This window comes from Suncus etruscus, chromosome 14, assembly GCF_024139225.1.
Source record: "Suncus etruscus isolate mSunEtr1 chromosome 14, mSunEtr1.pri.cur, whole genome shotgun sequence".
NCBI classification, from domain to species: domain Eukaryota; kingdom Metazoa; phylum Chordata; class Mammalia; order Eulipotyphla; family Soricidae; genus Suncus; species Suncus etruscus.
This window is the reverse complement of record NC_064861.1, coordinates 95,614,674-95,642,652: the sequence shown is the minus strand read 5'-3', so window position 1 is coordinate 95,642,652 and position 27,979 is coordinate 95,614,674. Positions and strand designations below refer to the sequence as shown.

Below are 27,979 nucleotides of genomic sequence, written 5' to 3'. Positions count from 1 at the left end.
ATTTCACAGCTAACTCTGAGGGCCCTAGGAAGCTGCCATCAAGACCTTCTAATGGGATGTCAGCAAGGCCTGCTCCAACCACACAAAAGATCTAAAGATTTGATGGGCTCAAGCTGAGAGTCAAAAGCCCTCACTTCTGGCCACAATAAGGGAGGCTGTAGGCTCTGAAATTTCCCAAGCCACTTCCTCTTCTGCCTCACATGGTTTCTCATTAGCGAAGGAGAAACAGGCCCCCCTCTTAATCCTGAGTATCTGAAAACCCCCAAAGCAGATTGGTCCTTGGAGCCATATTTGACAGTACTGAGAGGGTAGTCAGCACTCAGGTTGAAGAAAGTAGTACTGACCCAGACTTCCACTGTACAATACATTGGGTCTGCCACCCCCAAACCCTATCCTGGGCCCTAACCCCACCTGCCTTTAGCACTAATCCATAATTGAAACTGACTTGATGCCTCTCATAGTGCTTCAAGATTTGCAAACACAATTAAATTCACTTTACCAAACTAATGATGGGACCTCATCTCTGTGGGCTACTCCCAACTCTTCCCCATCTCACCCTTACTTCCACAAAGAAATGTGCCCTTTCCTCCCTATGCCTAGAAATGACCCTACCATCCCAGATGACTGACACAGTCAAGATGCTTGTGCCCTGAGTGTGAGTCTGTGCCAGCAGCTCAAAGCGGGCAGTGGAGAAAATGAACATCAGGAAACACAATTCCAAAGAGTTGGTCTTTTTTATTTTTGGGATGGAAACTAGACACTCCCCACCAATCAGGAGGCAGTGGGCACTTTCCTCCTCATAACCACCAGCTCCAACGTCTTTCTGAGCCTTCTTAGCATTCTTCCTCATTACGAGGTCCGAGTGTCCACCCCCATATGGGGAGCAAAGAAAGAAGTCAATGTGCTTCTGCGAGTCCAGGCAGACAATGAAGGAGGGGATATTCACCACCTGCTTGTGGACCCTGGGGGTCAGTGGGGAAGGGGTGAGGACCCCACATGGCCCCGCCCATTCTATTCTCTGCTGTTGCTGCCTGGCAGCCTTAAGGGCCTCAGAAGGGAATAACAGGGGCCAATGATAGAACAGGAGGTAGGGTAGGGCATCTGCCTTGTACTCAACCAACCCAGGTTTCATCCTCAGCATCCCATATATTCCCTCCAAGCCGGCCAGGAATAATTTCTAAGTGCAAAGCCAGTCCCATTGGACTGGTCCAAAAGAAATTCAAAAGGGGAGGGCAGCCAGAAATAAAACAAAGTGCGGTGCTGGCCATGAAATTTTGGAGGCCAGATTTTTTTTTATTCTAGCGAAACCAGAATGACATACAGGTCTGTAGTCCCAGAAGTAGAAGGCAAGATCAAGTTGGCTGAGATCAGTTCAAGAAAGGCTATTGACTGCCTGCACGTAAATTCCCAGAGTTGATGAAGGGCAAAGGCAGGAACTCAGTTTGCAGTGTTCCACTCACTACTGCAGCTCCAGGTATCAGGGCCCAGTTCACAGGAAAGGCTCAAAGGCAACCAAGGCCCACTTGGCCGGAATCACAGCACAGCAGCAGAACCAGTGGGACCTGCTGTCCATTGGGTGACAAGTGGTCTACATGTCACCAGCAGGACCCAAGCAGAGCCACGAACCCCCACCACGTAAGGATGATCCTGAATAACTGCACATCGAGAGCTGATTACTTGTCCTACTGCTCGCATGCTGGTAAAAGCCTACGCAAGGTGTACAGCTCAAGCCACAATGATCCTTGGGCTAGACTACAGGGGACTGGGGGGTGTGAGAGCCCCAACTCTCCACAAACAGTTTTATTGGTTACACTGTACCCTCAAGAGCTCAAACCTTTCAACTTGAAGGGCTGTGTGAGAGAGACAGTTGCTTAGTGAGGCCAGGCTCCAAGCGGGCACAGTTGGGGGAGCTTTAAGAAGCCCCTCTCTGTATCTGATGTGGCACTGGCAGATGAGCATGCAAGCATGGTGGATGGACTTGGCCAAGCCCAGCTTGAAGACCTGCGTCTACAGCTGCCGCTCAAAGAAATCCTCGATCTTGAGGCCCATCATGTAATCCAGCTTCATCTTTTCCTCACCCACCATGCCAATGCAGACCAACTGCCACAACAGGGCATTGCCTACCAAGAGGGGCACACTCTGACCTCAGTCACAACTCAAGTGGTGAAACCCAACAGGTTAAAACAGTATTGAGAGCCACGGTGTTTGTGCACTAGGTAGGACACTTGGATTGTATGCAGTGGACCTGGGATTGTGCAGATCGTTTCAGGCACCCTGGGCAAACCGAATATGAGACCTGCCAGATATGGCCCAAACCCTCACCCCATGCACTAAAAAGCTCAAATCTAAAGATTTCAGAACTAGTCAAGCAGGGAAGGTGCCTGCCTTGTATGTGGCCAACCCAGGTTCCATCACCAAATAAACACCAAATTAAAATGAATCATTTCCAAAACGATTTTCAATTTAGTGATACATTATCTGATCTAGATATTAAAGGACAGACTTACTGGCTGACATTTTGTACTGTGTAATCAGAGTTAGTTAATTTTAAATGTTTGACATTGGTGTTGAAGTGAATGATAACAGTAAATATAGTATTGCTATACATGTGGCTAACTCAGGTTGGCTCACCAAATATCAAGCCTGCTATTACTGATCCTTTATTACTCCCTCCTCCCAATTTTCTGTTTTTCTCACCTTGAGAGGCAGGCCTTCCCACATCTGGGAGGGGTCTCTGGCTTCCTGTTTTGCTAACCAGGAGGATAGAGAGAGATTCAGAAGGAGGATTGGGAGAGGATTCAACAAGATCAGTGGCTGGTAGAGACAAATTTAAATGCAGGGCTTCTTACGGAACTGGCTTAAAATGTTTAAAATGCTTTAGGGCTGTAATAAAGTTGATGTCTCCTTGAACTTGAACCTGTGGATTATTTCTCGCCACCACCCTGAGACCGCTGGCTGGAGGGGGTTGCAGGCATGTGGCCTGGGTCAGCAGAGAAAGACCACCCCCTCCATCCATCTCACAATCCTCCACTACCATCAAGGACTTTATAGTTAGTATTTAATTCAAAATTTGGCGCCCTAACATTGATTTGAACCTTGGACAGATAAGACCACAATGATGGTGTGATTCCTTTTCTCGTGTTTGATTTTGGCTCTTTTCAGCTGGAATGAGCCTTGAAGTCTGGGCCACCATGTGGAGCCTTTTCTAAATATGACAGAGTCCCCTTCTGGGGTCAGAAGGGCCAGGAAGGAGGGAAGGTGAAAGCTTGAATCACCCCCATTCAAGGCACACGACTGAGATTTTTCCACAAAACGTCCTTTTTCCACCTTTTTCCAAGGACCTCAGCCTTCTCAGATATTGATGGAGAGCCATAATTGAAAAAGGACCAGGAAAAAAGTCTTCATTAAAAAGGACTGATTTCTATGGATTAAGATCTCGGTACAGACACTGATTTGAATTCGAAAATTTGGACTTTGGACTCAGATGACCTTAGTTCAGTGGTCTGAAACTCAATTTACCTGAGGGCCACAGGAGGCAAAGTCAGGGTGAGGCAGGGCCGCATAAGGGATTTCACAAAAAAAAAAAAAAAAAGTACAGCAGGCAGGAGCAGTGGAAATGACGTCTGCGCTAGGCACAAAGTATTCGCGATTATTCACTTACTGAATATTCGCAATAAAAAATCGCATGAGTAAGAAAAAATTGCAAAAAAAATCGCATTAAACATTTCCATACTTGGGGTATGCAAATGTTTAATGCGATTGTTTTCTTACTAATGTGATTTTTATTGCGATTATTTTTGTAAGCGAATAATCGTGAATACTGCGATATTTGAAGGCCAGCTGCAGGCCACAAAATGTTGTATGGAGGGCCCCAAACGGCCCGCGGGCCGCGAGTTTGAGACCGCTGCCTTAGTTGCTTTCAGCAGCGGTAGTAGCAGCAGCAGCAAGCTGCAGTTGCAGAGAAGCTACAGACCAGGCAAGTGGAACCGTGCAGCTCTACTGGACCCAGGATACCATGGAAGTAAAGCCACGTGGTGAATAGCCCAGAGTCTGGAAAATTGATGTAAGGCAGTGGTCCGCAAGTCTCGGCTCTTTCCACTTTTTAATGTGGCTCTTTTGTGTGTCAGGCGGCTGCTCCAGGAGTCAGGACTCTGCTCCTAGCCTCTGTCAGTGAGCGTCCTGTGCACAGCCCCTGCGGTATTATTTGTATCCTCCCGACCTATGTGGATACTTGGATGCATGCAGAATATTCTCAATAAAAACGTATTGAAACTAAAAACAGTGTACTGTCCTATGTATTTTCCGTTTTAAAGATGTAGCTCTCAAAATAAATTTCACTCGTGGTTTTGGCGAGATTTGGCTCAGTTGAAAATTAAAAGGTTTCCCACCACTGGTGTAAGGTGATGAAATAAATTGGGGGAAATCCACAGTGTATTTACGTTTAGATAATTTATAGTGGGATAAAAATTTAAAAAGGACATAGAAAACAGCAAAGCCCAACTGAAATTTTGATTTAAAGCCACTGCATTAATTTTGTTTCAGGTGTATCTCTTGATCTAAGTCATTGTCTTGCTGATTTACATGTGCTTTATAGTTTTCCATAATTAATGTTTCCAACTGCATAACATTTTATTCTGTGCTTTAATGTAGAAACCTGTTTTCAAGATGTATGTTCTGTATAAATGTTCTTGTAATTTGTTTAGAGAAAGGATAATGAATAGGAATAGAAAGTTCCAGGGGAAAGTGCTTGGTTAAATAGCATTAAGTAAGAAAGATTAAATAATAGGATAAGGAAGTTACCTAAATAAGCATTAATTTTAAGAGAATTTTAAGCTATGAGTATATAGGTGTATATATATAGGTGTATATATATATTTTGGTTTTGGGGTCACACCCAGCAGCGCTCAGAGGTTACCCCTGGCTCTCTGCTCAGAAATCGCCCCTGGCAGGCACAGAATACCATATGGGATGCCAGGATTTGAACCACTTTCTTTCTGCATGAAAGGCAAACGCCTTACCTCCATGCTATCTCTCCGCCCTGCTACAAGTATATTTCACAGAAAACCTATGTTTTTGGAAAAGGGTGATATGTTAATTTTCACTGGAGATGTTGTGACCTTTGGGAATATTAAGGTTCCCGTCTTTGGCCAAAGACAGAAGACAGGAAAACAAAGGGTAACCTGTGCTCTTTTTGTTTTAAAAAAAAGGGGGGGGGGCAGATGTAACTTCCCTCCCCCAATTTCCTGTTTTGCTCACCTTGAGAGGCAGACCTGCCCACATCTGGGAGAGGTGTTTGGCTTCCTGTTTTGCTCACCAGGAGGATAGAGGGAGATTCAGAAGAGTTATTGAGAAAGGATTCAGCAAGAGAGGTGGCTGGTAGACACAGGGCTACTTATGCAGTAGCCCTGAATGCAGGACTCCTTATGGAGCTGGCTTAAAAGTTCTTTGATTTATTTATTTTTATTTTTTTTTACTTTTTTTTGGGGGGGTCACACTCAGCTCCACTCAGGTTATTCCTGTCTCTACACTCAGAAGTCACTACCGGCAGGCTTGGGGGACCATATGGAATGCTGGGATTCGAACCACTGTCCTTCAGCATCTAAGGCAAAAGCCCTACCAAGGTGCTATAGTTCCAGCCCCTGGCTTAAAAGGTTTAAAAAGCTTAGAAGCCACACATGGTGGCTAGGGCCTTGATAAAGTTGATGTCTGCTGGAACCTGACTGCCTGTGAACATTTCCTCGCTGCCACCCTGAGACCACCGGCTAAAGGGGGTTGCAGGCATGTGGCCCTGACCAGCAGAGAAAGACCTCACCCTCCATCTATCTCACCATCATCCAGCCCCATTCAGGACTCAATAATTAATATCTTTATTAACAATTCTTGAGCAGAGCCAGGAGCATAGTTGGTCATGACCCCACAAAAAAAAAGGTATTTCAGTGTTACTATTGTTTTGAGAGTAACTGTTGAATTAATTTTGTTCAAATTAATGTCTTCCAATCTTTGACAAAAATAGATTGCAGGGCCCGGAGAGATAGCACAGCGGCATTTGCCTTGCAAGCAGCCGATCCAGGACCAAAGGTGGTTGGTTTGAATCCCGGTGTCCCATATGGTCCCCCCCCTCGCCCCCCCCCCCCCCGTGCCTGCCAGGAGCTATTTTTGAGCAGACAGCCAGGAGTCACCCCTGAGCACCGCCGGGTGTGGCCCAAAAAGCAAAAAAAAAAATTTGATTGCAATTACTTTTTTTAAGTTTTTATTTAAACAACTTTATTGTATACATGATTGTGTTTGGGTTTCAGTCATGTAAAGAACACCACCCATCACCAGTGCAACATTCCCATCACCAATGTCCCAAATCTCCCTCCTCCCCACCCAACCCCTGCCTGCACTCTAGACAGGCTTTCTATTTTCCTTGTACATTCTCATTATTAGGATAGTTCAAAACGTAGTTATTTCTCTAACTAAACTCATCCCTGTTTGTGGTGAGCTTCATGAGGTGAGCTGTAATTTCCAGCTCTTTTCTCTTTTGTGTCTGAAAGTTATTATAGATTGCAATTATTTTTTTGGGGGGGTTTTTGGGCCACACCCGGCATTGCTCAGGGGTTCCTCCTGGCTGTCTGCTCAGAAATAGCTCCTGGCAGGCATGGGGGACCATATGGGACACCGGGATTTGAACCAACCACCTTTGGTCCTGGATCAGCTGCTTGCAAGGCAAACGCTGCTGTGCTATCTCTCCGGGCCCTGCAATTACTTTTTAAATAAATCTTCTCTAGGTTGTTTATAGAATGAACACACACTAAATTAAGCTATTGTATGTCCCTTCATTTGGATTCTTCTTAGATATTTGATAGTTAAAAAAAAGTCAAAAGTCGGGGCTGGAGAGATAGCATGGAGGTAAGACGTTTGCCTTTCATGCAGGAGGTCATCGGTTCAGATCCCAGCGTCCCATATGGTCCACCGTGCCTGCCAGGAGCAATTTCTGAGCCTGGAGCCAGGAATAACTCCTGAGCACTGCCGGGTGTGACCCAAAAACCACACAAAAAAAAAAAAGTCAAAAGTCTAATATGTATAAAACATCGAGGAAAAGACATTCTAGGACCGAAGAGATAGCATGGAGGTAAGGTTTTTGCCTTGCATGCAAAAGGTAGGTGGTTTGAATTCCAGAATTCCATATGATCCCCTGAGCCTGCCATGAGTGATTGTTGAGTGTATAGCCAGAAGTAACCCCTGAGCACTACATGGTGTGACCCAAAAACCAAAAAATGAAAAAGATATTCTAATAAAGCACCCTCCAAGCATCTTAATCTGTGATGAGTCCCTTCCCCATTACAGAAAAAAAAAAACTTCTACTGCTCAGTGCAGGCAACCCTTTAACAAACTTTAGACTCAAGGAACCTTCCAAAGAGCCTGAATCCATAAGTGGAAATAGCCAGATGGAAACAGCCAAGCAACAAGAGGCAGAGCCAGGACATCAGTTCAGACTCACCTTCTGGTTTCAGGTTAATTGGCTTCATTTTCTAGAAAGCCTCACCTGGGTTTGAGGTAGAGCTGCCAACTTTCACTTCTGTCTGGGAACCAAGAACACCCAGACACTCATCTTGGTCTTGGCCTGGCATCACTGCCACCTGACTGCCATCTGGCCAGACTTGAATTTCACTGTTCTTCTTGACTCGAATAAAAATCCCTTCTCCTGGTTTCAATGTATTGAAACTCCAGACTTTGTCTATCCTCAAGTATATTGTGAATGTTTTTGTTCTGTACCCCCCAGCAAATCTTCATCTAAAAACCTCCCCTGAGGGCTGAAGTGACAGCACAGATAGGGTTTTTGCCTTGCACAGGCCTCCAAACATCCTATATGATCCCTCTAGCCTGCCAGGATCAATTTTTGAACACAGAGCCAGGAGTAACGCCTGAGCACCGCTAGGTGTGGGACCCCCCAGAAAACTTTGCTGAGGGGCCGGAGTGGTAGCACAGTGGTACGGTGTTTGCCTTGTATGCAGCTAACCCTGGATTGAGGCAGGTTTGCTCCCCATCAACCCATATGGTCCCCTGAGTCTATCAGGAGCAATTTCTGAGCACAGATCCAGGAGTAATCCCAGAAAACCACAGGATATGGCCACCCCCCAAAATACATCTAAAATCTCTGCTGAAATGCACCTGACTTTCCCCCCTCTTTTTGTTTGTTTTGCTTTTTGGGAGGCCACACCCATTTGATGCTCAGGGGTTACTCCTGGCTAAGCTATCAGAAATTGCCCCTGACTTGGGGGGACCATATGGGGCACTGGAGGATCGAACTTCGGTCCTTCCTTGGCTTGCGCTTGCAAGGAAGACACCTTACCTCTAGCACCACCTCACCGGCCCCAATCCCCTTTTGTTTTGTTTTGTTTTGTTTTGTTTTTGTTTGGGGGCCATACCTGGTGGTGCTCAGGGATTACTCCTGGCTATTCACTCAGAAATAGCTCCTGGCAGGTATGGGGGACCATATGGGCCACCAAGATTCAAACTGATTACCTTAGGTCCTGGATTGGCTGCTTGCAAGGCAAACGCAACTGTGCTATATCTCCGCCCCCCCCAATCCCTTTTTAAGATAACTACATACTTTTCTATACGTGGTTGCCCCAGCAGACATCCCAGAAATCGTGCTGCTCTGATAGCATCTGCACTCACTGTGCTAGCACATACTGACTGGTCTGCCCATTTGACTGTGTTCTCCTCCAAGGCAGTCAACTTTAACTCTATGTCCTGAGTAAGGAAGCATACACACATAAGGGGTAAAGCGATGTGGCACTTTCTTGACCTCGTGATCTCTTTTAATAATGGCAAATTAGAGTCTGGAGCGATAGCACAGTGGGAAGGCATTAGCCTTCGATGCTATGACCCAGGGGAGAGGCCTGGGCTCAATCTCAGGTCTCTAAGTGGTCCCCCAAGCCTGGAGCCATTTCTGAGCATAGAGCCAGGAGTAGCTGAGTGCAACCCAAAAACTAAAAATAATAATGATAATTGCAAGTTAGAAAGCTACCCCTCACTGCCATTCATGTCAATAGCCAGAGACACCAGGAGACTTCCCTGGACCGAGAAGTGGGTCCTACTTCTCAGTCACATTTCTTTGAAAAGACGCTGCGGGTTCTTCTTATCCAGTGTCCGCAACTCCTTGGTGGCCTTGTGGATTTTGGCCAGCGAGAACTTGATCCTCCAGAACTCATGCTTATTGCAGATCCCATTTTCGCCTGCAAAGGATGAGAAATGGTTAATGGGGCAACACACTTGGGGTCTACATTGGAGATGGGGGGCTTCAAGTCCCTGAGAGCTTAAAATTTAGCAAATACGGGGCCGGGCGGTGGCACTAAAGGTAAGGTGCCTGCCTTCCCTGCGCTAGCCTTGGACGGACCGCGGTTCAATCCCCCGGTGTCCCATATGGTCCCCCAAGCCAGGAGCAACTTCTGAGCGCATAGCCAGGAGTAACCCCTGAGCGTTATCGGGTGTGGCCCAAAAACCAAAAAAAAAAAAAAATTAGCAAATGGTAAATAGCCAAGAAAACCGACATCACTGCCACATTGATGGACCAGCTTCTCCCGAGCCACTGAGCAATCAGTTTCAACATCACCAAAACCTCGCCCAGACGTGCCCAATTGCTATCCATTCCACAACTTCTCTCCCATCCTCATTTTCGGCTCTGTTTGTTGAGGTACATGGAGACATTTTCTCAAGTCCCACAAGGAGGAAATGCACCCTGGTTATGAAACTCTCTCATTGAACAGGACACTGAGGCCCAAGGTGGGGTTACAAGGGAAACATGGATCCACACTGGCTCATGTGCTGGTATCTCCTGCGTACAATCTGGCTCTCATGAACTTTTTCTTCTCGCAATATGCAGCAGATGCCAGTCAACAAGCTCATTGCCTTCAAGAAAACAAGTGATGTTATCTCTCTCTCATTTTTTTGTATTTTGGGTCACACTAATGGATGCTGGGGTTCAAAATACTGTTTGTCCTGATTCAGCTGCATGCAAGGCAAACACCCTACCACTGTGCTATCTTTTCAGCTGTGGAGTGAGGTTCTCTCCCATGTTGGTATTGTTCTCTGCATGGTTAGCTATTCTGGAATCCAAACTCTCAGATTCCAACCCCAAACACTAATGAGATGGATTTCAACCAGAAAGCACTCTGCAAAAAAATCAAACATATCCTTAAGAAAAAAAAAGACTTGGGGCCAGAGAGATAGCATGGAGGTAGTGTGTTTGCCTTGCATGCAGAAGGATGGTGTTTCAAATCCCAGCATCCCATATGGTCTCTCAAGCCTGGCAGGAGTAATTTCTTCTTCTTCTTCTTCTTCTTTTTTTATTTCTTTTTTTTTTTTTGCAGGAGTGATTTCTGAGCGTAGAATCAGGAGTAACCCCTGAGCAATGCTGGGTGTGACCCCGAAAGAAAGGAAGAAAGAAAGAAGGAAAGAAAGAAAGAAGGAAAGAAAGAAAGAAAGAAAGAAAGAAAGAAAGAAAGAAAGAAAGAAAGAAAGAAAGAAAGAAAGAAAGAAAGAAAGAAAGAAAGAAAGAAAGAGGGAGGGAGGGAGGGAGGGAGGAAGGAAGGAAGGAAGGAAGGAAGGAAGGAAGGAAGGAAGAAGGAAGGAAGGAAGGAAGGAAGGAAGAAGGAAGGAAGGAGGAAGGAAGAAAGGAAGGAAGGAGGAAGGAAGGAAGGAAGGAAGAAAGAAAGAAAGAAAGAAAGAAAGAGAAAGAAAGAAAGAAAGAAGAAGAAAGAAAGAAGGAAGGACGGAAGGAAGGAAGGAAGGAAGGAAGGAAGGAAGGAAGGAAGAAAGAAAGAAAGAAAGAAAGAAAGAAAGAAAGAAAGAAAGAAGAGAAAGAAAGAAAGAAAGAAAAAAGAAAGAAAGGAAGAAAAGAAGGAGGAAAGAAAGGAGGAAGAAAGAAGGAGGAAGAAAGAAAGGAAGGAGAAAGAAAAGAAAGAAAGAAAGAAGAGAAAGAGGAAGAAAGAAAGAAAGAAGAAGAAGAAGGAAGAAAGAAAGAAAGAAGAAAGAAAGAAAGAAAGAGAAAGAAAGAAAGAAAGAAAGAAAGAAAGAAAGAGGAAGGAAGGAGAGAGAAGGAAAGAAAGGAGGGAGGAAAGGAAGAAAGAAAGAAAGAAGAAGAAGAAAGAAAGAAAGAAAGAAAGAAGAAAGAGAAGAAAGAAGAGAGAGAAAGAAAGAAAGAAAGAAAGAAAAGAAAGAAAGAAAGAAAGAAAAGAAAGAAAGAAGAGGAAGAAAGAAGAGGAAGAAAGAGAAAGAAGAAAAGAAAGAGAAAAGAAAGAAAGAGGAAAGAAAGAAAATAGAAAGAAGGGAAGAAAGAAAGAAAGAAAGAAAGAAAGAAAGAAGAAAGAGAAAGAAAGAAAGAAAAGAAAGAAAAGAAAGAAGAAAGAAAGAAAGAAAGAAAGAAGAAAGAAAGAAAGAAGAAAGAAAGAAAGAAAGAAAGAAAGAAAGAAAGAAAAAGAAAAGAAAGAAAGAAAGAAAAAAGAAAGAAAGAAAGAAAGAAAGAAAGAAAGAAAGAAAGAAAGAAAGAAAGAAAGAAAGAAAGAAAGAAAGAAAGAAAGAAAGAAAGAAAGACCTTAAAAATTCCCACGTTGGGCCTGGAGAGATCGCACAATGGCGTTTGCCTTGCAAGCAGCCGATCCAGGACCAAAGGTGGTTGGTTCGAATCCCGGTGTCCCATATGGTCCCCCGTGCCTGCCAGGAGCTATTTCTGAGCAGTCAGCCAGGAGTAACCCCTGAGCATCGCTGGATGTGACCCAAAAACCAAAAAAAAAAAAAAATTCCCACGTTGACTAACTCAGATGTGCTGCATTCATAAAATAATATCCAATGACAAACCATGTGGGAGTTGATTGACATAGAGACAGATAATTCCATAACCCAACAAGCGGTTATTTTTTCTTTTATTAGCCAAAAACTGTTGGGGTTGGAGAAATAGCACAGTGGTAGGGCCATACCACATGCAGCTGATCCAGGATGGATGGTGGTTCAAATCCCGGCATACCATATGGCCCCGTGAACCTGCCAGGGGTAATTTATGAGTACAGAGCCAGGAATAACATTGAGCACTGCCAGGTGTGGCCCAAAAACCAAAAAAAAAAAAAAAAAAAAAAAAACAGTTAAGGCATATGGATTGATTTTCTTTACCTACACCTGACACCTCCTGTGTGAAATCGTAGGTTGAGTGTTCCACAGTTTCCAGTGAGCGAAAAGGATTTCCATACCTCCAATCCAGGTAGGACCAGAGACGCAAATCTGGTAGTAATTCCAGTGCACGAAATAAACTACACATGATTGGAAAAGTAACAGGTCAGGAACTCACACCAAAAGCTGTACATCTACAAGACAGCCATTTCTTCAAGTGTAATGGCGAGCCAAGATGGCAGCTTCTCCTCCAGGCTTTGCAGGCATTCTTTTTATTGGGAAAACAAAACCCACCCCTAAGAGTGGGAAATACACCAATTGAAAACTGGCTAGTTGGGGCTGGAGAGATAGCACAGACTTAGGGTGTTTGCCTTGAATGAGGCGAAAGCAGGGAGGAACCCGTTCAATTCCCAGCATCCCAAATTAACCCTCAGCCTGCCAGGGGTGATTTTTGAGTGCAGAGCCAGGAGTAACCCCTGAGTGCCACTGGGTATTGGCCAGAAACAAATAAATCAATAAATAAAAAGTTAAAAAAAAAAAGACTGGCTAGTAATAACAAAAAAAAAAAAAAAAACCAGCTAGTGCCAACACTACTGGTACTTTCTACTGTCATCTAGCTCAACCAAGTCCTCCTTGTGCCTTCCTCCAGGAACTGAAGTGAACACAGGCCTCCTCCCCGATTCTCTGGAGATTTCAATGTTTCCAGGCCTTTTAGGCACCTGACAAATTGTTCCCAAAATTCCAATTTTATAAATGGTTCTCAACTGTATATTATGGAAAGGAGACCCTGAAAACGTTAAATTTTCTGTTGTTAAAGATGATGAGTTTCCCTTGATTACATCTATTATTTGTGAGATTTTATATTTTGTGAAATTCTATATTTTGATGCACTTACCTCAGTGTGGTTTGAAGGATTTGACCTACTTTGTCTTTTACAGACTTTTAACACACTAAAGTCCATTTTGGTTCCCATATTCCTGGTTTCTGGTATCTTGTGTGTAAATGTGAGGAAGTCTAAGGTAATTGAGAGAACCTAAGAGATCTTGAGGTAGTGTAAGGAAGTCTGAGGGAGCCAGAAGTACCAATTCTACAATGGCCACATTCCAGACCCTTCATCATGGCCTCTCCCATAGATCACTCATGCACAAAATCCCACTGATCTTTCTAAGCTTTCCCTGTCTCTCTGACAATAGGCTCCTGCTTATATTCCAACAGATAAACCTTCACAGGGATGGGCCACACAATCTTCATGCTCAGGTCATGTTGGAACAAAGTGAATCCTAACTGATCCCCAGTCATGAACATGTAGCTTGTCATAGGTAGTATCAGGGGCTATCTTCCAGGGTCCCCACAATGCTTTCAATAACTCTCTGTTATGGTGTCCTGGTGACCACCTTTCCCATTGTCCAACCACGGCTGGGCCTCAGATTTGGCTCACCAAGACTCTGCTCTGAGGTGTAGTTGTGTGACCTCCCTACTCTGGAAAATTTGTTTCTGTCTCCAGAGTCCCAACATGCTGATAGAGTCAGTCCCAGTGGGGTCAACACAGCCAATCCTCTCCTCAGAGAACTACCTCAGCCTGAAAGGAAAACATTTGTCACTTCTTCCTGGTGTCAAGGACTGTGCCCTGAGGAAGAAAAGGTGGGTATTTAGCTCAGAACCGGGAGATGTGCATGTATGGGAAAAGAGAGACCCACCAGTCATAGTCCCTCCCCTCACACTGCAGGCCCTGTGACAATACTGTCTGTGGGACCCGGAATGATAACAGACCAGTAGGGCATTTGCATTGCATGTGGCCAGCCTGGGAAGGACCTGGGTTCGATCCCCAGTATCTCCTATGGTCCCCTGAGTCTGCCAGGAGCAATGTATGAGCGCAGAACCAGGTGTAACCCAGGAGCGCTTCCACTGTGGTCCAATAACTGAAAAAAAGTTTGCCTGGTTAGTAGGCTCAAAGGACAGGAGTGAAAAATTTGGGTATGGGGATAAGGTAAAGTGGAGGCTAGAGCTGACTCAACTCCAACAGGGGATTCTCTCATTTCCTACACACTCTGGGCTCACACATGAGAAAACTGAATCTCTCCAGCAGAGTCTGCTTTTATGGGGCACCAGCCCACATGTCTGTAATCCTGTCCAGAGTAAGAACAGGAGAGCTGAAGTTCAGAGGCAGACACCCCCAGGGTGTGGGAAGGACAGGCCTGGACTCTAGTGGAAGGGATGTCTCAATAATGCAGATTCTTAGACCTCCCCTGAAACAGAGCCTGGTACCAAAAGGGGGTTATTCCACATTCCTGAGGCCTCTGATGTGACACCCCATAACCTAAGGACTAGCTCCAAATGACACAGCAGGGCTCTCTCCACCTTTCGACAGGCCTGTGCTCTCCCTGTAGCCTGCTCCTCTCTCTTTCCCATTCTCTCCCTCTTCTTCATCAGCACCTCAAAATAAAACCTATTTTTCCTTCATTGCTCATCTCTTCCTGAAATACTTTTCTGTGAAGAATGACAACAAACTTGGAATCCTGGGACAGGTCTAGGGCTGGTTTTGATTTGTTTGTTTGTTTGTTTTTCTTGAGCCACACTTCATGGCACTCATGGGCTCCTCCTGGCTCAGCACTCAGAAATAACACCTGGCAGGTTTGGTAGTCCATGTGGAATGTCAAGGATTGAAACATTGAAGTTGGATCTTCTTCCCTGCTGTGCCCTTGATGACTGTGATAACTGAAGGGACCTGTTGGCTTTGCTTGTATCTCTTTTCTGAATCCCTCAAGCTCTCCTCAGAGGGCTCGGAAGGGCACCCCCCAAAAAACAGACTTCTGGAGCTGCTCAGGCCGAGAAACCAATAAACACCCACAGGGTAACAGCAGCTGAAGACAGAATCAGCGTACTGAAAGATCAGATACAGAACAATGCAATACAGCAGAAGAAAATGAAAAAAAAAAAAAAACCTTAAGGAAAAAGATCAGACAATGGAAAAAGTACTCAACGAATGAGAACAGATGAAAATAAAAGTCTTTGATAAACTCAACAGAAACAACATAAGAATTATTGGAGCCCCAGAAGCCCAGATAGGAGATTCATAGGAAGAATCAACTGTCAAAGACATCATCAAAAGATACTCCCAGAGTTAAAGACTACATGCAATCAAATCCTGCATGCCCAAAGAGTACCAGCTAAAAGAGACCCGAAAAAAAAAAACACACCAAGACACATCCCACAGATAGAGATAGAATACTGAAAGCAGCAAGATCAAAAAGGGAAATTACATTCAAAGGAGCATCCTTAAGGCTTACAGCAGACATGTCACAAGAAACTCTCAGGGCCAGAAGACAGTGGTGGGATATTGTGACAAGACTGAATGAACTGGATGCCTCACCGAGAATACTACCGAGCCCAACTCACGTTCAGGTTTGAAGGAAGAATACATAGCTTCATGGATAAGCAACAGCTGAGAAACTTCACAGATGCAAAACCAACCTTAAAGGAAAAACTGAAAGGTCTACTTTAAGACAAGAGAGACCAACAAACACAGCAAACTTATCTATAAAGACGACATTAAATCCTATGACAATCATCTCCCTCAATGTCAATAGACTAAATTCACCAATTAAAAGACACAGAGTGGAAAAATGGATCAAAAAGTTTAACCCAACCTTCTGCTGCTTACAAGAAACACACCTGAATAGTCAGAACAAACATAAACTCAAAATCAAAGGTTGGAGGAAAATCATCCAAGCAAACAACCCTTAAAAAAGCTGGGGTGGCCATATTAATATATGATGACACCAACTTTATACTCAGAAAAGTAAGGGACAAAGATGAACACTTTGTACTAATCAAGGGATATGTGCAACAGGAAGAAATTAGACTACTAAACATATATGCACCCAATGAGAGACCAGCAAATTATCTAATACAGTTATTGACAAATCTGAAAGAAGACATCAATAATAACACAATGATTGTGGGAGAACTCAACACTGCCCTGTCAACACTTGATAGGTCAACCAGACTAAAATGCAATGAAAATATACTAGCCCTGAAAAGAGAAATGGAAGAAAGAGGACTAGTAGATATATATAGGACACTCCACCCCAAAAACCTGGATACACATTCTTCTCCAATGTACATGGTCATTCTCCAGGATAGACCACATGCTGGCACATAAAACATACCTCCATAAAATCAAGAGGATAGACATCTTTCAGGCTACCTTTGCTGACCACAAGGCTCTGAAATTAGATGTGAACTACAAAGGGACACAGAAGAAAAACTTTAACAATTGGAAATTAAACAGCCTGCTACTGAACAACCAGTGGGTCCGAGATGAAATAAAAGAGGAAATCAAACCTTTCCTGGAAACAAATAGTACTGAAGACACAAACTACCAGAATCTATAGGACACAGCAAAAGCTGTCCTGAGGGGAAATTTTATAGCTTTGCAAGCACACATCAGGAAGAAAGAAGGGGCATACCTGAATAACTTAACGACGCAGCTCATAAAATTAGAAAATGACAAACAAAAGGAACCAAAAACAGGGAGACAGAGGAAATAATAAAGCTGAGAGCAGAAATCAGTGAAGTGGAAACCCAAAAAATAATTCAAAAGATCAACGAAAGCAGAAGTTGGTTTTCTGAAAAAATAAACAACATTGATAGACCATTGGCAAAATTCACAAAGAAAGAGAGAGAAAGAAACCTGATAACCCATATTAGAAATGAAAGTGGGTGGAAAAATACCAGCTGCCAAGACTGGAATCTGAAGATCTAGAAAATCTAAACAGGCCAATCACTTCAGAGGAAATCAAAGATGTAAGATGTTCCCTAAGTACAAAAGCCCAGGTCCAGATAGTTTTACAGGTGAATTCTATCAAACATTCCAAGAAGACTTACTACCATTGATCCACAGGCTCTTCCAAACTCCTCCACAACTCCTTTTATGAGGCTAATATCACACTCATTCCCAAAGACGGCAAGGACAGCACCAAGAAAGAAAACTACAGACCAATCTCACTAATGAACATAGATGCAAAAATTCTCAACAAAATTTTAGCAAACCGAATCCAGCACTACATCAGAAAGATTATGCACCATGACCAAGTGGGTTTCATCCCAGGGATGCAAGGTTGGTTCAACATACGTAAATCAATCAACATTATACACCACATCAACAACAAGAAAAACAAAAACCACATGATCATATCAATCAATGCAGAGAAGGCGTTTGACAAAATTCAACACCCATTCATGTTGAAAACACTCAGCAAAATAGGGTTAAAGGAACCTTTCTCAAGATAGTTACAGCTATCTATGAAAAGCCCACAGCCAACATTATCCTCAATGGCGAAAAACTGAAAACATTTCCACTAAGGTCAGGAACTAGGCAAGGCTGCCACTCTCTCCACTCGTATTCAATATAATTTTAGAAGTAACTAGCAATAGCAATCTGACAAGAGAAGGGAATCAAAGGAATCCAAATTAGGAAAGAGAAACTCAAATTATCCCTCTTTGCAGATGTTATGACGATATACATAGAAAACCCTAAAGAGTCCACAGTAAAACTTCTAGAAATAATTAACCAATATTGCAAAGTGGCTGGCTACAAAGTGAATACACAAAAGACAGTAGCACTTCTCTACACAAATAATGAAGTAGAGGAGAGAGAGATTAAGAATTCAATTCCGGGCCCGGAGATATAGCACAGCGGTGTTTGCCTTGCAAGCAGCCGATCCAGGACCTAAGGTGGTTGGTTCAAATCCCGGTGTCCCATATGGTCCCCCGTGCCTGCCAGGAGCTATTTCTGAGCAGACAGCCAGGAGTAACCCCTGAGCACCGCCGGGTGTGGCCCAAAAAAAAAAAACAACAACAACAACAACAAAGAATTCAATTCCATTTAAAATAGTAACAAAAAACATTAAATACCTTGGGATCAACCTTACAAGGGAAGTGAAGGACTTATACCAGGGAAACTTCAAAACACTTCAGAAAGAAATTGAAGAGGATCTAAGGAAATAGAAGAACATCCCATGGTCATGGGTAGGTAGAATCAATATAGTCAAAATGACCATCCTACCCAAACTCCTATATAGATTTAATGCAATTCCCATCCAAATTCAGACATCATTCTTTAAAGACTTAGAACAATCAATCATAAAATTTATCTGGAACCACAAAAGACCCAGGATAGCCAAACACATACGAAAAAACAAGAAGCTGGATGGCATCTCGCTACCTAACCTGAAGCTATACTATAAAGCCATAGTGATCAAAACGGAATGGTACTGGTACAAAGACAGAGCCTCAGACCAGTGGGTTAGAACAGAATTTCCAGACATAAGCTCCCAGACATATAGTCAACTAATATTTGACAAAAGAGCCAAGAACTTGAAATGAAACAAAGAAAGTCTTTTCAACAAATGGTGTTGGTACAACTGGAAAACCACCTTTAAGAAATTGAAAATTGACCCATACCTCACCCCATATACAAAAGTCAACTCAAAATGGATCAAAGACCTTCAAATCAGATCCGAAACCATAAAGTTTATTGAGAAAAAAATAGGCAGAACACTCGAAGACCTATATATCAAAAAAAAGTCTTTGATGATAGATTGCCAATGGCAAGAACCTTAACATCAAACATAAACAAATGAGACTACACCAAACTAAAAAGCTTCTGCATGGCAAAAGAAACCATACTCAACACAAGAAGACAGGTAACTGAATGGGAAAAAATCTTTGCACTCAACATGTCCGATAAAGGGCTGATATCCAGAATATAAAAAGCACTCAGAAAGATAAGCTCCACAAAACCAAATAAAACATAGAAAAATGGGGAGATAAAATGAAAAGACACTTCACCGAAGAAGATCGAAAGATGGCCAACAAACACATCAAAACATGTTCACCTTCACTCATCATTAGGGAAATCTAAATCAAGACAACAATGAGGTACCACCTTACACCAGTGAGGATGGCTCACATCAAAAATAATGGAAACAATCTCTGTTGGTGGGGTTGTGGTTTGAAAAGTACTCTCATCCGCTGCTGGTGAGAATGCCCCCTAGTCCAACCCCTATGGAGAACAGTCTGGAGAGTGCTCAAGGAACTCAGAATTGAGCTGCCATTTGACCCAGCAATTGCTCTCCTAGGTATCTACCCCCAAGCCGGAAGGACATTTGTCCCAAAATATGTGTGCACCCCACTATTTATCGCAGCACTCAGTATAATAGCCAAGTCTTGGAATCAACCTTGATGCCCAACAACAGATGAGTGGATCATTAAGAGGTGGTATCTATACACAATGGAATACTACATGGCAGTAAGAAATGATTCAATCATAGACTTTGCAGCAACATTGATGGACCTAGATGCTGTGTCCCTTAGATTCTGGCAGTTTGTGTCTTCATTATCATTTGTTTTCAGGAAAGTCATATTATGTTAAACGAAGTAAGTCAGAAGATGAAAGATAAACACAGAATGATAGCACTATTCTGAAGCACCTAGAAACTACACCATATATACAACTAATATTCCAAGATCAAATAACAGGACTTAACAGGCTAAAAACTCCAAACAGTAATACCACACATATACTGGGCAGAAGTGCTCAAAACACATGAAAAAGGAACATCATAAACTCTCAGCCACACATTAAATCATAAAGAAACCAGCAACTGCAGAAACAGCAGCATAGAGTGAACAGGTATGTAATCAGCCTGTTACTGCAAAGGCTCATAATAATCTCTTAGGGATCTTATACAAGGTTACAGGTAAAGAATACCATGAGAAATCACTGAATGCAGCTGAAGTATTTCATAATAATAGGTGTTAATGCCTTAAGCTTAATATATTTAAAGTAACCTCTCAGCTTTTCTGTCCACAGGCGTTCTTGGATACAAAGGATGGACAACTTAAGATGGCATCTCAGAGCTAAGCCATAGGAGATACCATACCCAGGTTTCATTACAAAATTGTCTGGACAAAACTTTTTAACACACCCTTTATCTCTATGGCATACCTTCTTTTAGGACCTGAAGCATGTGACCAGCCAGACCACCGAAGCAGCAATGGTGGCCTGCAGACTTATACTATGGGGCCTACTCATTGAACATATTCAAGCAAAATGACATGCTCCCGCTCCTTTCACCTCTCTTCTCACTACTCCCTCTTCCTTTTTTTCCCCTATTTAATCTTATTTTCCCCTTTCTTCCTTTCTCCCCCTCCCAAATACTCTCCCCTATCCCCCTTCCAGGAATCCAACTACCCCTTCACCCCTCAATCCCATCCAGATTTTCCAACTTATTAAAACTCTTCACCCTCAGTTCTTAATCTTTTAGGCATCAAGACTGACCTCCTACCCCAACGAACCAGTACCCAGCATCCGAGCGAAGGGACATCCACTCAAACCCACCTTGTCCCCGGCAGGAAAAGACAACCAACACCTCTACTGACTCATGATGTGTGGCTCTCCCTACCAACTTATCCTGATGTGGACTGTTGCTGGATACTAGACTTAGCCCTCAAAGGACTCCCAATGCAAGAATTTTACACAAGACCCCCCCTCAAATCTTTTATCAATCTCAGGAAGGGCAGGGTGTGCGATGAAAAGGTGCCAGGGAACCCACATCCCACAAGAAAATCTCAAAAGGCAATGGGAAAACCTATACTTCCATCACAAGTATAAGACCTCTATAACACTACCTCTTTATTTTTTATTTCATTTTACTGAAAATCATTTTTCACTATACATATGTGAGCAAATATATATTTTTATTTCTATTTTTATGTTTTTTGGGTGTGTGACTTGTTTCTCTGTTCTTTACACCCCCAAATTAACCGGTAATATAATGAACCACCATCTCTTCCTGCAAAGGCACACTAAAAAAAGGGAAATCCCACTTATATAAGCAAGCTCTTATCTACTAGGGATAAGAACTCATACTTAGGGGCCGGGCGGTGGCGCTAGAGGTAAGGTGCCTGCCTTGCCTGCGCTAGCCTAGGACGGACCACGGTTCGATCCCCCGGCATCCCATATGGTCCCCCAAGCCAGGAGCGACTTCTGAGAGCATAGCGAGGAGTAACCCCTGAGCGTCAAATGGGTGTGGCCCAAAAACCAAAAAAAAAAAAAAGAACTCATACTTATTTACAGTACAAGGGAATCTCCCACCTTGAAAATATGTCATGTGGATCCATCTTAGACTTCAGAAGATTATACACTGACCATCCAGACTTGAATCCTGAACCCCAGATATAGAACCGACACAGTTCTTTACAACAGCTACAGGAAGCAAAGCACATCTGGGACATCCTGAATACTACTCGATCTCCAACATGTGCCAGTTCTAATATGATATCCTGACAATGAGGAAATTGTGAACAAATGGACATAAGAACAGGTTATTCTACCTTACCAACTAATGATAAAACAAAATCAGAAGACTTACCACACTATGGGCTGTGCAAAAGCCAAGAACGTGATCTACAGATGACTGGCTGATAGAACCATGACCGGGAACTATGTATTCTGGGACCAACAAGAAAGCCCTAGTCTAGGGTTTGCTCTACATCCTGCATAACAATCATGACCTCCAATTCCAGAGTCCTGATTGAGGCAATTGCAACTGAACGGGTCTTCTGGAAACATAACAAAAGACGATATCCCAGACTCCATCGGAGTTTCAGCGCAAGGGACAAGACCACTAACAACAGAAGACAGATTAAAATGACATCGAGGAAACAGAACTTCTAAAATCACAAAGAAAGTCTTCATCATAAGTTACACTCCTTGACCTATGCACAGACTGAGACCTCTAGATTTAGAGGTCTGTTTTTATCATCCAGATTGGAGCAGAAGTCTTCCATACGGCACAAAAACACCAAGGGGAGAGTAAATGAACGTGAAAGAAGTCTATAGATAATCCCATGACAATATATTCTAAGGGTAGGGAAACCCTGTATCTCTTAGGCCAAGGGGATTCCCGTTTTGAATGACCCCAATATTTACTGTGCCTATGCAGGGAGGGGGGAGACAAAAAACACTAAATAATCCTTTTTTTAATTTTTTTATTATTTTTATCAACTTTTTGTCGATTCCTTTGTTCTGGGGTAGATATTGAAGTAGCTGTCGATTTTTTTAATTATATATTTACTTTTTCTTTCTTCTTTTCTCTTCTTCCTCTTTGTGCCTTGTCATATTTCCTATCTCAAGACCATGGCAACTATGTGGTGCATATTTTTATTGCTGCAGTGCTCACTAGATATCTTATTTGACTCCTCTTTTTTAACTGTTGTGGTGTTTCACCTTCTTCTTTTCCCCTTCGTCCCTCAAACCAAGGATGAGAGCCTCTAGAATGACTCTGCTCATAGTCGGCATAGTCGATTTTTACCCCATTATATTACCTTTCTCTTCCTCAAACAAAACCACATAACTTGAACTTTCTAGTCCTGCCTCCCAATTAGAGGGGGCAGTAATGGAGGCACCAAGACCAAACAGCTATAAGACCACTAAGTAATAAACTAGACACAGATGGGACCACGCATTCTAGCAGCCCCAGTAGGGGAGAGTGGAGGATATGAGAGGCAGGATGGGAGCGGTTGTCGGAGGACAATTCGGTGGTGGAAATTCCCCAGATTCAATGTAAATATGTACCTGGAATATTACTGTGAACGATATGTAAGCCACTATAACTAAAATAAAAATTATATATAAAATAAAGAAATGAAAGTGGGGAGATCACGACAGATACTGCAGAGATCCAAAGGGTGATCAGAGACTACTTTGAGAAACTTTATGCTACTAAACATGAGAAGCTAGAAGAAATGGATAAATACTTGGACACTTATAACCTTCCATGGTTAAGTAATAAGGATGTAGCATATCTAAACACCCCTATTACTATTGAGGAAATTGAAACTGTAATGTCTGCCTAAAAAAGAAAAGCCCAGGCCCAGATGGATTTACTAATGAATTCTTTCAAACCTTTCAAGAGGAGCTACTACCAATCCTAGCCAGACTCTTCCATGAAATTTAAAAAAAAAGGGAACACTCCCAAAAAGCTTCTATGAAGCCAACATCATCTTGATACCAAAACCAGACAGAGATGCTGCAAAAAAAGAAAATTACAGACCAATATCCCAGATGAATGCTGATGCAAAGATCTTCAACAAAATCCTGGCAAATAGGATCCAATGCATCATCAAGAAGATCATACACTATGATCAAGTAGGTTTTATCCCAGGAATGCTAGGATGGTTTAACATCCATAAATCTATCAACATAATACACAAATAAACAACAAGAAAATAAAAATTTATTATTATATCAATAGACACATAGAAAGCATTTGATAAGGTCCAACACCCATTCTTGATCAAAACTCTCAGCAAAATGGGAATGAAAGGAACCTTTCTCAATATAGTTAAGGCCATCTACCACAAGCCAATGGCAAATATTATCCTCAATGGAGAAAAACTAAAAACCTTTCCACTAAATTCTGGTACATGACAAGGCTGTCCGCTCTCACCACTCCTCTTCAACAAGTACTGGAACTACTTGCTATAGTGATCAGGCAAGAAAAAATATCAAGGGAATCCAGATAGAAAAGGAAGAAGTCAAGCTCTCAATGTTTGCAGACGACATGATACTCTACTTAGAAAACCCTAAAGACTGTGCCAAAAAGCTTCTAGAAACAATAGATTCATATAGCAGGGTGGCAGGTTACAAAATTAACACACAAAAATCAATGGCCTTTTTATACACCAATAATGATAGGGAAGAGATGGACATTAAGAAAGCAATCCCATTCACATTAGTGCCATACAAACTCAAATATCTTGGAGTCAACTTGACCAATATGTAAAGGACCTATACAAAGAAAACTATAAAGCCCTGCTTCAAGAAATAAGAGAGGACACATGGAAATGGAAACACATACCCTGCTTATGGGTTGGCAAGATTAACATCATTAAAATGGCAATACTTGCCAAAGCATTATACAGATTTAATGTGATCCCTCTAAAGACACCCATGACATTCTTCAAAGAAGTGGATCAAACACTTATGAAGTTCATTTGGAACAATAAACACCCTCAAATAGCTAAAGCTCTCCTGGGGAAAAGGAATATGGGAGGCATTACTTTCCCCAACTTTAAACTATACTACAAAGCAATAGTTATCAAAACAACATGGTATTGGAATAAAGACAGACCATCAGATCAGTGGAATAGGCTGAGTACTCAAAGAATGTTCCCCAGACATACAATCACCTAATTTTGACAAAGGAGCAAGAAATCCTAAGTAGAGCAGGGAAAACCTCTTTAGCAAGTGGTGTTGGAAGAACTAGTTAGCCACTTGCAAAAAAGTGAACATACACCCCCAGTTAACATCATGTACAAAGGTAAAATCCAAATTAATTAAAGACCTTGATATCAGACCTAATACCATAAGGTATATAGAACAACACATACTCCATGACATTGAGACTAAAGACATCTTCCAGGAGGAAACTGCACTTTCCAAACAAATGGAAGCAGAGATAAACAGATGGGAATACATTAAGCTGAGAAGCTTCTGCACCTCAAAATAGTGCCCAGGATACAAGAACCACCCACCATGTGAGAGAAACTATTCACCCAATACCCATCAGATAAGGGGCTAATATCCAAATTACACAGGGCACTGGCAGAACTTTACAAAAAAAAACATCTAATCCCATGAAAAAATAGGGAGAAGAAATGGACAGACACTTTGATAAAAAAAAAGAAATGCAAATGGCCAAAAGGCACATGAAAAAAATGCCCCTCATCACTAATCATCAGGGAGATGCAAATCAAAACAATGATGAGATACCATTTCACACCACAGAGATAGGCACACATCACAAAGACTGAGAACAAGCAATGCTGGCGGGGATGTAGAGAGAAAGGAACTCTTATCCACTGCTGGTGGGAAGGCTGTCTAGTCCAACCTTTATGAAAACTAATATCAAGATTCCTCCAAAAACTGGAAATTGAACTCCCATTTGATCCAGCTATACCACTCCTAGGGATATGCCCTAGGAACACAAGAATATAATACAAAAATCCCTTCTTCACACCTATATTTATTGCAGCACTATTCACAATAGCCAGGCTCTGGAAACAACCAAGACACCCTTCAACAGATGAATGGCTAAAGAAACTGTGGTACATATACACAATGGAATATTATGCAGCCATCAGTAGAGATGAAATCATGAAATTTTCCTATACATGGATGTACATGGAATCTATCATGCTGAGTGAAATAAGTCAGAGGGAGAGAGATAGATGCAGAATAGCTTCACTCATCTATGGGTTTTAAGAAAAATAAAAGACATTTTTGCAACAATCCTCAGAGACAAAGAGAGGAGGGCTGGAACTTCCAGCTCACTTCATGAAGCTCACCACTAAGAGTGGTGAGTGTAGTTACAGAAATAACTACACTGAGAACTAACATAACCATGGGAATGAATGAGGGAACTGGAAAGCCTGTCTGAAGTACAGGTGGAGGTGGGGTGGGATGGAGGGAGATTTGGGACATTGGTGGTGGGAAGTTGCACTGGTGAAGGGGGTGTTCTTTATATGACTGAAACCTAATCACAATAATATATGTAATCAAGATGTTTAAATAAAGTTATTATATAAAAAAGAAAGATTGAAGTAGGGTCTGTCCCAGGTCAACAGCATGCAAGACATTCACACTACCACTGTGCTATCGCTCAAGCCCCCGATTTTGTTTCTGGATTTGGAGATGAGAACAAATTCTGCCTCTCTCAGTCTCTTACATGTCTGTTTCCCAGGTTGGTTCTTTATCTCTGGGACCAGGCCAGGTAGGCTGACCCAGGAAGTCTCAGTTGCCCCTGGCAAAGTGAGCTTAGGTTCTCAAGATGGGATCTTGTCTGGGCTTGATTTAGGCCATACTCTCCTAAAAATCTTTTGCTTGTGTGTCCCCTCAATAGTGGATCTTATCACTTAGGTTTTCCCTCCAGAGAGGTCGATGACAGCAGACAATAGATGGGGCTGCCTCCTGTGGGGATCATATGTGGCTGGTGGCTGATGGAGTTGTGGTGGCTCAGCTCTGTGACTGAGCATCTAAGATGACACCACCACAAACCATATGTCCTGCCATGCATCGAGGAACAGATCACACTACTGCCATGACCTGGGGGGACGTTGTGAGTTACCAGTCATGGGAGGACACACTGGCACTCCTGCATTTGGAAGAGGCTGTCACATCTCCCCTCAACCCCTCCCACTTCCATGGGGGGGGGGGCGTGATGACCCCTTGAACTTTCACCATTTCCTCCTTCCTCTTGAGGATTTTCACCGCAGGTCCCTGTAGTCTCCAGTAAATGGTGCCAGTGAGGGTTCACAAGAGATTTTTGTGAAGTGGGAAACAGCCTCAAAAAGGGAATATAATGCTTTCTCTGTCTCTATCTGAGCCCCCTGGAAGTGGCTATGAAGACCTAGGACTCTGTGACTTGAATGGAAAGTCCATCCGAGACCCACCCAATTCTTTTTAGTTCTTCAGCACAGAAAAGAATTTCAGGGGAGACAAGCAGAGAAGGAAATAGAGGTTTAATACTGTGGATGAAGAAGAGACAGGGGATCATGCTACACACTTGTCCAAAGGCCGAGAGAACCCTAGTTCACATCCAGAGGAAAGTAGGAAAGTTCTGTCCTGGCAGGGAATATGCAGCCACATGTGTGTGCAGACACCGTGTTTGGAGAAGGAACATACATGTGTGCCACTTAGGTGTTCCAAATTGACTGAACAGCATTGTTTTCCTCTCCCTCCCCTACATGGTGCTTCTACCCATCAGAGTCCTGGTCTTCGGGGGGGGGGGGGGAGGTAGAAATGATTCTCTTCTCTAAGGCCCCATTCCTGGCCTTTGCTCCTGGAGCATCTACCAAGGGGAGGTCCTTGTGAGCCTCATCAATGACAAAGTCACTCTCCAGTCTCTAGGCTATACTACAGCTCAAGAACTTCCATGTTTTGGGGAATCCTTTCCCTACCTATCTAAAGGTCTCAGAGCAGTACAGAAGCCAATCCTGGAGCAACCCCTTACCCATGTTCTTACATTTAGAAGTCCTGGGGAGGGGGCCAAAGACAGGTTGCAGAGGTGGGGAATGGGGCTTAAGTGGGATCCAAAAAAGAAACTACTGACTGTTGAGTCACACTTACTTCTAGACTGGTTCAATGGATCCTAAAATAGCTTCCAGAATGAGAAATTGATTCCCATTTCCCAATCCCCGAGGATGGGGAAGCGATCCTGGTAAGATTTATCCATGGGAAATTATCCACACAGACAGGAGGGGGAAAAGGCGAGAAAGTCGGATGCAGAATCTTCTGTCAGCTCCAAAAGCCCAGAGCCTGCCAGCTAGCTGCCCAAAAGACCCTGAGCACCTGGATTCACCACTATTTATTAGGCTCTCAGCAGCGCCCCCATCTGGAAAGCTGTAGGTGGGACAACAGGCAGAGATAAAGATATAATGCAGAGAAATATTATAAAGGCCTCTATATATAACAACTGACCAGAGGGCAAAGATTTAGGGGCTCTCGCCATTTATTCAGGAGACCCACGTTCACCCCCCCAACCTGACATTGGGAACCCTAAACCTGCAGGAGTGGTCACACAGCTAGTGGTCAGCCCTGATCACTGCAATCTTAGCAATGAAAACACACAAACACACATATATGAGTGAAAACACACCAAAAACAATGTTTTCTTCCTTTTAATTTTGTTTTTGTTTTTGGATCACACCCGGCAGCGCTCAGGGGTTACTCCGATCTGTGCTCAGAAATCGCTCCTGGCAG

At 43.0% G+C, this 27,979-nt stretch overlaps 1 protein-coding gene and 1 pseudogene across 1 annotated transcript in view; one reads left to right on the top strand and one right to left on the bottom strand.

The window, feature by feature from the left end:
• The window catches only part of LOC126028684 (leukocyte immunoglobulin-like receptor subfamily A member 6), a 151,770-nt gene that overhangs the window by 28,801 nt on the left and 94,990 nt on the right, over positions 1–27,979 (top strand). The window lies entirely within an intron of this gene.
• Positions 109–27,234, bottom strand: LOC126027535 (40S ribosomal protein S9-like; annotated as a pseudogene).